The sequence below is a fragment of the Rhinopithecus roxellana genome, chromosome 9, assembly GCF_007565055.1.
Source record: "Rhinopithecus roxellana isolate Shanxi Qingling chromosome 9, ASM756505v1, whole genome shotgun sequence".
Taxonomy (NCBI): Eukaryota; Metazoa; Chordata; class Mammalia; order Primates; family Cercopithecidae; genus Rhinopithecus; species Rhinopithecus roxellana.
This window is the reverse complement of record NC_044557.1, coordinates 15,234,467-15,240,040: the sequence shown is the minus strand read 5'-3', so window position 1 is coordinate 15,240,040 and position 5,574 is coordinate 15,234,467. Positions and strand designations below refer to the sequence as shown.

The window sequence follows — 5,574 nt, the reverse complement described above, 5'->3', positions numbered from 1 at the left end:
GTGGCTGAGAAAGCCTTGGCCCGGATGCTAAGACCTCAGCTTCATATCCTCCCCCACTCCCAAGGGAACAGAGATGGTGAATAGATTCATCTTGAGTTCCACCCTGGAGGACTGGCTGGGCTGTGGAATGTGTGTGGAGGAAGACCTTGAGGTGAAGTCTGCCCTGCGCCCAGTAGGGGAGATATTTGCCAGCCCCGCCTAAGGGCAGTTTCTCTGATGTTTCATTTTCTGTGCTCTGTGAGAATCACTGAACACACGGCCAGCAGTCTTCAGGGCATTTCTTTTCCCTGTTGGAGAGACGCTATTATTACGCTATTATTGGTCCACAATGTGCTGACGCAGTGGTCCCAGCGTAACCGTCGCCTCCACACTGACTCGAGCATTGGCCTGGCGTAGGCAAATGGCTGAGCCCTTCTGGATGAATTCAGGGCATCTTTGAGGACTGTGGACCTGGCCCAGCCCTCCGCAGGGTGTAACCCTGCTCTCGGGTGAGCTTTCATTCACTGTGGAGCAGGTGAAGGGCCCATGGTCACGGGCACCGTCTACTTATCTGCCGTTGTAGTTCAGTGTTCTAGAGAAGGGGAAATGGGCCACGTTGATCAGTTCTTACACAGTCACTGCTTGTACTGAGATTTCAAAACTGTTACTGTCTCATTGATTCTGCAGTTTGATGTCTACCTTCTCAGTTGGAAAATAATGGACTTTCATAACTCATAAATGGCTTTATGAAAACCATTTCTTACTGTGGTAGCAGATGAGATGAACAGCTGACTGAGAAGGCATGACTGGGCAGGTCCAGAGCCAGCACTACAGCCTTGCACACTGCAGATGGGGTTACGCAGCCGTGGTCTCTTGACCACGCTGCTCTTCCATAAATACTCCACAAACGGCTGCAAAAGCCAAAGGCTGGCCACCTTCTATGCCGATGTCGTGACCCCAGAATGCTAGCAAAGGGGAATCCAGGCACAATCTTCAGCTATTGTGCATCCAAAAGCGATTATGGAAATGATGCTGGTAAATCTCAATGACTTCCACATTGCCTGGCGCCATTCCAGAACTACACGGCTCCCCTCCCTCCTCTGTCAGACTGTTCCTTTGGTATCCCGTCTCCGTGGGGCTCTGACAATACGAAAGTGCAGAGATATGAAATGTGGAATTGGCATTTCCCCCATAATTATCTCTCAATCAGACATTATTTGAACAAGATTCCTTGGCCTTGGAGAGGGGGCTGGTGGAAGTCTCCGTGTAGACCAATCTTTTTTATTTATTTTTTTCCCATTGTTCTGCTGAACCTGTGCAATACCATGGCTTATATGTGCCCATTGTCCTTCTAGTTCTTTTCTTCCCTAAAAAATGTTTTCAGGCTTCTCATCCTTTAAAGTAAATAGCATTTTAAATGTTTCTCACAGTTGGCAAATCTTAGTTTATATTCAAGGTGTGGAAGTTCTCATTCCAAACCATTTGATCTGGAAACAATTCTTCACATCTTCTAGGTAAACATATGCTAGCCTTTTTAACTGTTTACTTCACCACACCGTTTATTTTCCTTCAATTGCTCCACAAATACTCGGTTTTATACAGCGTTCAAATTCTGTGCATGCTCTTTCTCTTTGGTTTCTCCTTTCTCTCTTAGAAAGCAATCATGGGTGGGTAGGTAGAAAGAAACTACCCTTGGCTCCTGTGAGTGGCTTGCTCCTCCGGCACCAGGTTCTAGCTAACCATAAGGTTCCCGGCAATGACCAGGTTCAGCCAGCATACCACAGAGCACACGGCGTGCCAGGGGCCTTCCCTGGCTGCAGTGTCTTCCTTGCTCTATCCCTCCTTTTCCTTTTCCTTCACCCCTGGGCCACCACTTGGGGTTGTGTGACCTTGGGCAAGGTATTCCCCTTACCATATTTAAATGGGAATCATGGCAATACCAGCCTCAGACAGTTGTCCTGAGGGTTTTAATGAGCATATGTACACAGAACATTTATTATTTATTTATCTTTGGTTCTGTTGCCCGGGCTGAAATGTAGTGAGACAATCATAGTTCACATAGTTCATGGCTGCTTTGAACTCCTGGGATCAAGGGTTTCTCCTGTGTCAGTCTCCTGCGTAGCTGGGCCTATAGGTGTGGGCTGCCGTGCCTGGCTAATTTTTTTTTTTTTTTTTAGATGGAGTCTCGCTCTGTCGCCCAGGCTGGAATGCAGTGGCACGATCTTGGCTCACTGTAAGTTTTGTCTCCCGGGTTCACGCCATTCTCCTGGCTCAACCTCCCGAGTAGCTGGGACTACAGGTACCCGCCACCATGCCCTGCTAATTTTTTTGTATTTTTTAGTAGAGACGGGTTTCACCATGTTAACCAGGATGATCTCGGTCTCCTGACCTCGTGATCCGCCCACCTCGGCCTCCCAAAGTGCTGGGATTCCATGCGTGAGCCGCCGCACCTGGCCGCCTGGCTAATTTTTAAGTTTTAGTAGAGACCTGGTCTTGCCTTCTTGCCCAGGCTGGTTTCGCACTCCTGGACTCAAGTGATCCTCTTGCCTCAGCCTCCCAAAGTGTTAGGATTACAAGTGTGAGCCACTGTGCTGGGCCACAGGGAATATTGAGGCTAGTCTGGTGTGTGGCATGTGCTGTTCAAGTGTTTGTGATGATGCTCTTTATTACCATGGTCATTTTCTATTTCAATTTCTCTGTGGCACTTATCACTAGTTAACATAGTATAGATATTTCCTTACTTAATTGTGTTTATTGTCTGCTCCATTAGAAGGTAAATTCCGAGAGGGGCCCGGTGGCTCACGCCTGTAATCCCAGCACTCTGGGAGGCCGAGGTGGGCAGATCACGAGGTCAGGAGATCGAGCCCATCCTGGCTAACACGGTGAAACCCTCCTCTACTAAAAATACAAAAAATTAGCTGGGCACGGTGGTGGGCACCAGTAGTTCCAGCTACTCGGGAGGCTGAGGCAGGAGAATGGCGTGAACCCGGGAGGTGGAGCTTGCAGTCAGCCGAGATCTCGACACTGCGCTCCAGCTTGGGCAACAGAGGGAGACTGTCTCCAAAAAAAAAAAAAAAAAAGGTAAATTCTATTAGGGTGGAGATGTTTGTCTGTTTTGTTCACAACAGCATGTGGAGTCTAGAGGAGACATCTGGCAGGTGCTCCACAAATGTTTGTGGATGCAACAGGTACCACCAGGCTGTATAAAAAAACAGTTTAAAAGCCCCAGCAATTTTGAATAGGGTTGTGTTAGGAACGTCATTTTGGGGGCCTCCTGTTTTTGCAGACCCACCTTGGTACCTAGGATGCAGACTTCTTGGGCTCCAAACCTCCAGGACAGGGGAAGGCTTGAGGTGGCTATTTGGAGTGAGTTCCCAGTGAAGTGTTTGCATCACTTGGAGTGTGGGCTGGAGGAATAGGGACACAGGGACCCCAGACCAAAGCCACGCAGGAATCCAGAACTCAGCACTAGGAAGAAGGACTTGGGGGGAGCCAGATTCTAGGAGAAATGTGCCATGTGTCTGTTCAAATCAGCTACAGGAGGTGAAGGCAACAGCCCTTACCCTGGAGTTGTTCAGAGTTGAATAAGATTAGAATCCAATAACTATAATGCAACAGAAGAAAAAAAAGCTCATCTATCACTGATAATTCCAATAAAACTCTGCACTCTCTTTGCAGAAAATGCATCTATGAGCATCAATTCACCATGTCCTGCCCAGCTTCAGGGCCTCAGAGGCATCCTAAAGAGCATCCTGGGAAGCCTTAGAGCCATGGGCTCCTCTGCTAAGAACTGGTGATGTCATGCAGGCTGGAAGCTGACAGTTTAAGTCAATTCACTCTCCAAAAATGTTGCACCCCTGCTGCGTGTTGAGCTCATTAAAGTTGGTGAGTTGAATGAGCTAATGTTCATGACTTGCCGTGATGCAAATGTGCCTTCAGAAGGGGAGAAGGTCCTTCCTTGGGGGCTTCCACAGACTTCATGGAGAGCAATGCTGTAAGGTGATGACCCACCGGAGGGGATAGAGGATGGGGACAGGCAGATGGAAGCTTTGTCAGAATACATGGCACACCTCCTGGGCAATTGGAGCACTAGTCTGTATTTTGGCGAGAAAGTCACGCAGAGCTGTAGCCCGGCGAGTTGCATTAGTCAGTGCAACAGCAGGGAAGACGTTTCTAAAGAAAATGCAGTCTCGCCTTGCATGTGGAGAGATTTCTTGGTTTGATGAAAAAACCTGGGAAGGGAATAGTGTGACTGGAGGGACTTGGATCAGGGTCCTCTGGCGCAGGTGGCCTGGGCCGTGGTAAGCCCTGGGTGCACCCTACTCTATGCTGAGCTGGGCTCTGGGAAGTCTCTGCGCTTGTGTCTCACCTCATCGCCCTCTGAGTGTTGCCCCCGTCTTACCACTCTCTCTCCCAGCCTCATTTTGTCCTCTCACCCTGCACACCAAGCTCGGCCTAGGCCCCTATATCCTCCACATGAAGCTTGCACCCAGGAGATCTCATCCAGGGTCTGGTTTGAAATTCCATTTGTATACCAAGGACTTTTCAATCATTTTGTCCATCCTTGGCCGGACTCAGAGCCCACTCTTCCCAACCCCCCAACAATTCCACCTGTCTTCTTGCCATGCCACTGGGGTATCCAATGGGAATTTCAAAGTTAACATGGATACAAGCTAAGTTTTTATCACCATCCCCTCTCCTTCCCCCACCCCTAGAATTCTCATTTCAGGAAATGAGACCACCACCCACTCAGTTCACTTGAGTGAAAACAATGGGGCTTCCGCGATTCCTTCCGTCCCCACTCCCACACACCCAGCCTGCTGACGAGCCCCACTTCCTCTCCCTCCAAGTGCACCCGGGCATCCTCCTCCCAGCCCCGCTGCCTTCAGCCCCCTCATCCTGTCCAGCCCAGGCCAGCAACAGGCCCCCACGTGGCTTCCCTGTGCCCCTGGCCTTCCACTACCGAGTCCCCACGCAGCTGCCTGGAGGATCTTTTGAAGTTGTCATCAGATGACCGCCCTGCTGCACAGGAACCTCCAGCGTCCTGATAATATCAGCGTGGTCCTTCTGCCCTGTCCTGGTGTATCAAGCTCTGATCTGCTGGTGTCTGCCTGCCTGACCATAACTAGTCTTCCTCTTCCTGGAGCACAAGCTGGTCCCTTCGTGGGCCTGGCCGCTTTCCCGGCCCAGGACGCCCCTGCCTTCGCTCCCCATGCCTGGGTCCTTCAGCACCCTAAAGCCAGCCGCTGCAGAGGGCTCTCTGAGCTGTACCCTGAAGGCAGCACCTGCTCTGGGCTTTCCAGCCCTGTTCGGTGGCTGTCAGTGTCAGGCACGGCTCTGGGCGGTCTTTGATGCCTTCCTGTCCTTTTCCCCATCTCACATCTGTGCGTATTAGCTGAGGGGAGTTAGTACACACCCAGGCCCTGGGGTGGCACCTGGCTTGCAGCAAATGCTCACTGCATCTTTGTGGAGAGCTTAGCTTTGATGAACACCCCCTGAGGCCCATGACCCCGCGGACTCGCTGCAGGCTGGATGGGGCACTACCATAGCAGTTGTCTCCTAGGGGACCGGCACAGCTCGGAGCCCCAGGGCTGC

The 5,574-nt window shown here is 50.8% G+C and overlaps 1 long non-coding RNA gene across 1 annotated transcript; it reads left to right on the top strand.

Moving 5' to 3' along the window:
• Window positions 1–387: 387 nt before the first annotated feature.
• On the top strand, window positions 388–3,882 carry LOC104657249. Its single transcript, XR_747258.2, has 2 exons — window positions 388–514; window positions 3,658–3,882. It is a non-coding gene; the product is annotated as an uncharacterized LOC104657249 (long non-coding RNA).
• The last annotated feature ends 1,692 nt before the right edge of the window (window positions 3,883–5,574 follow it).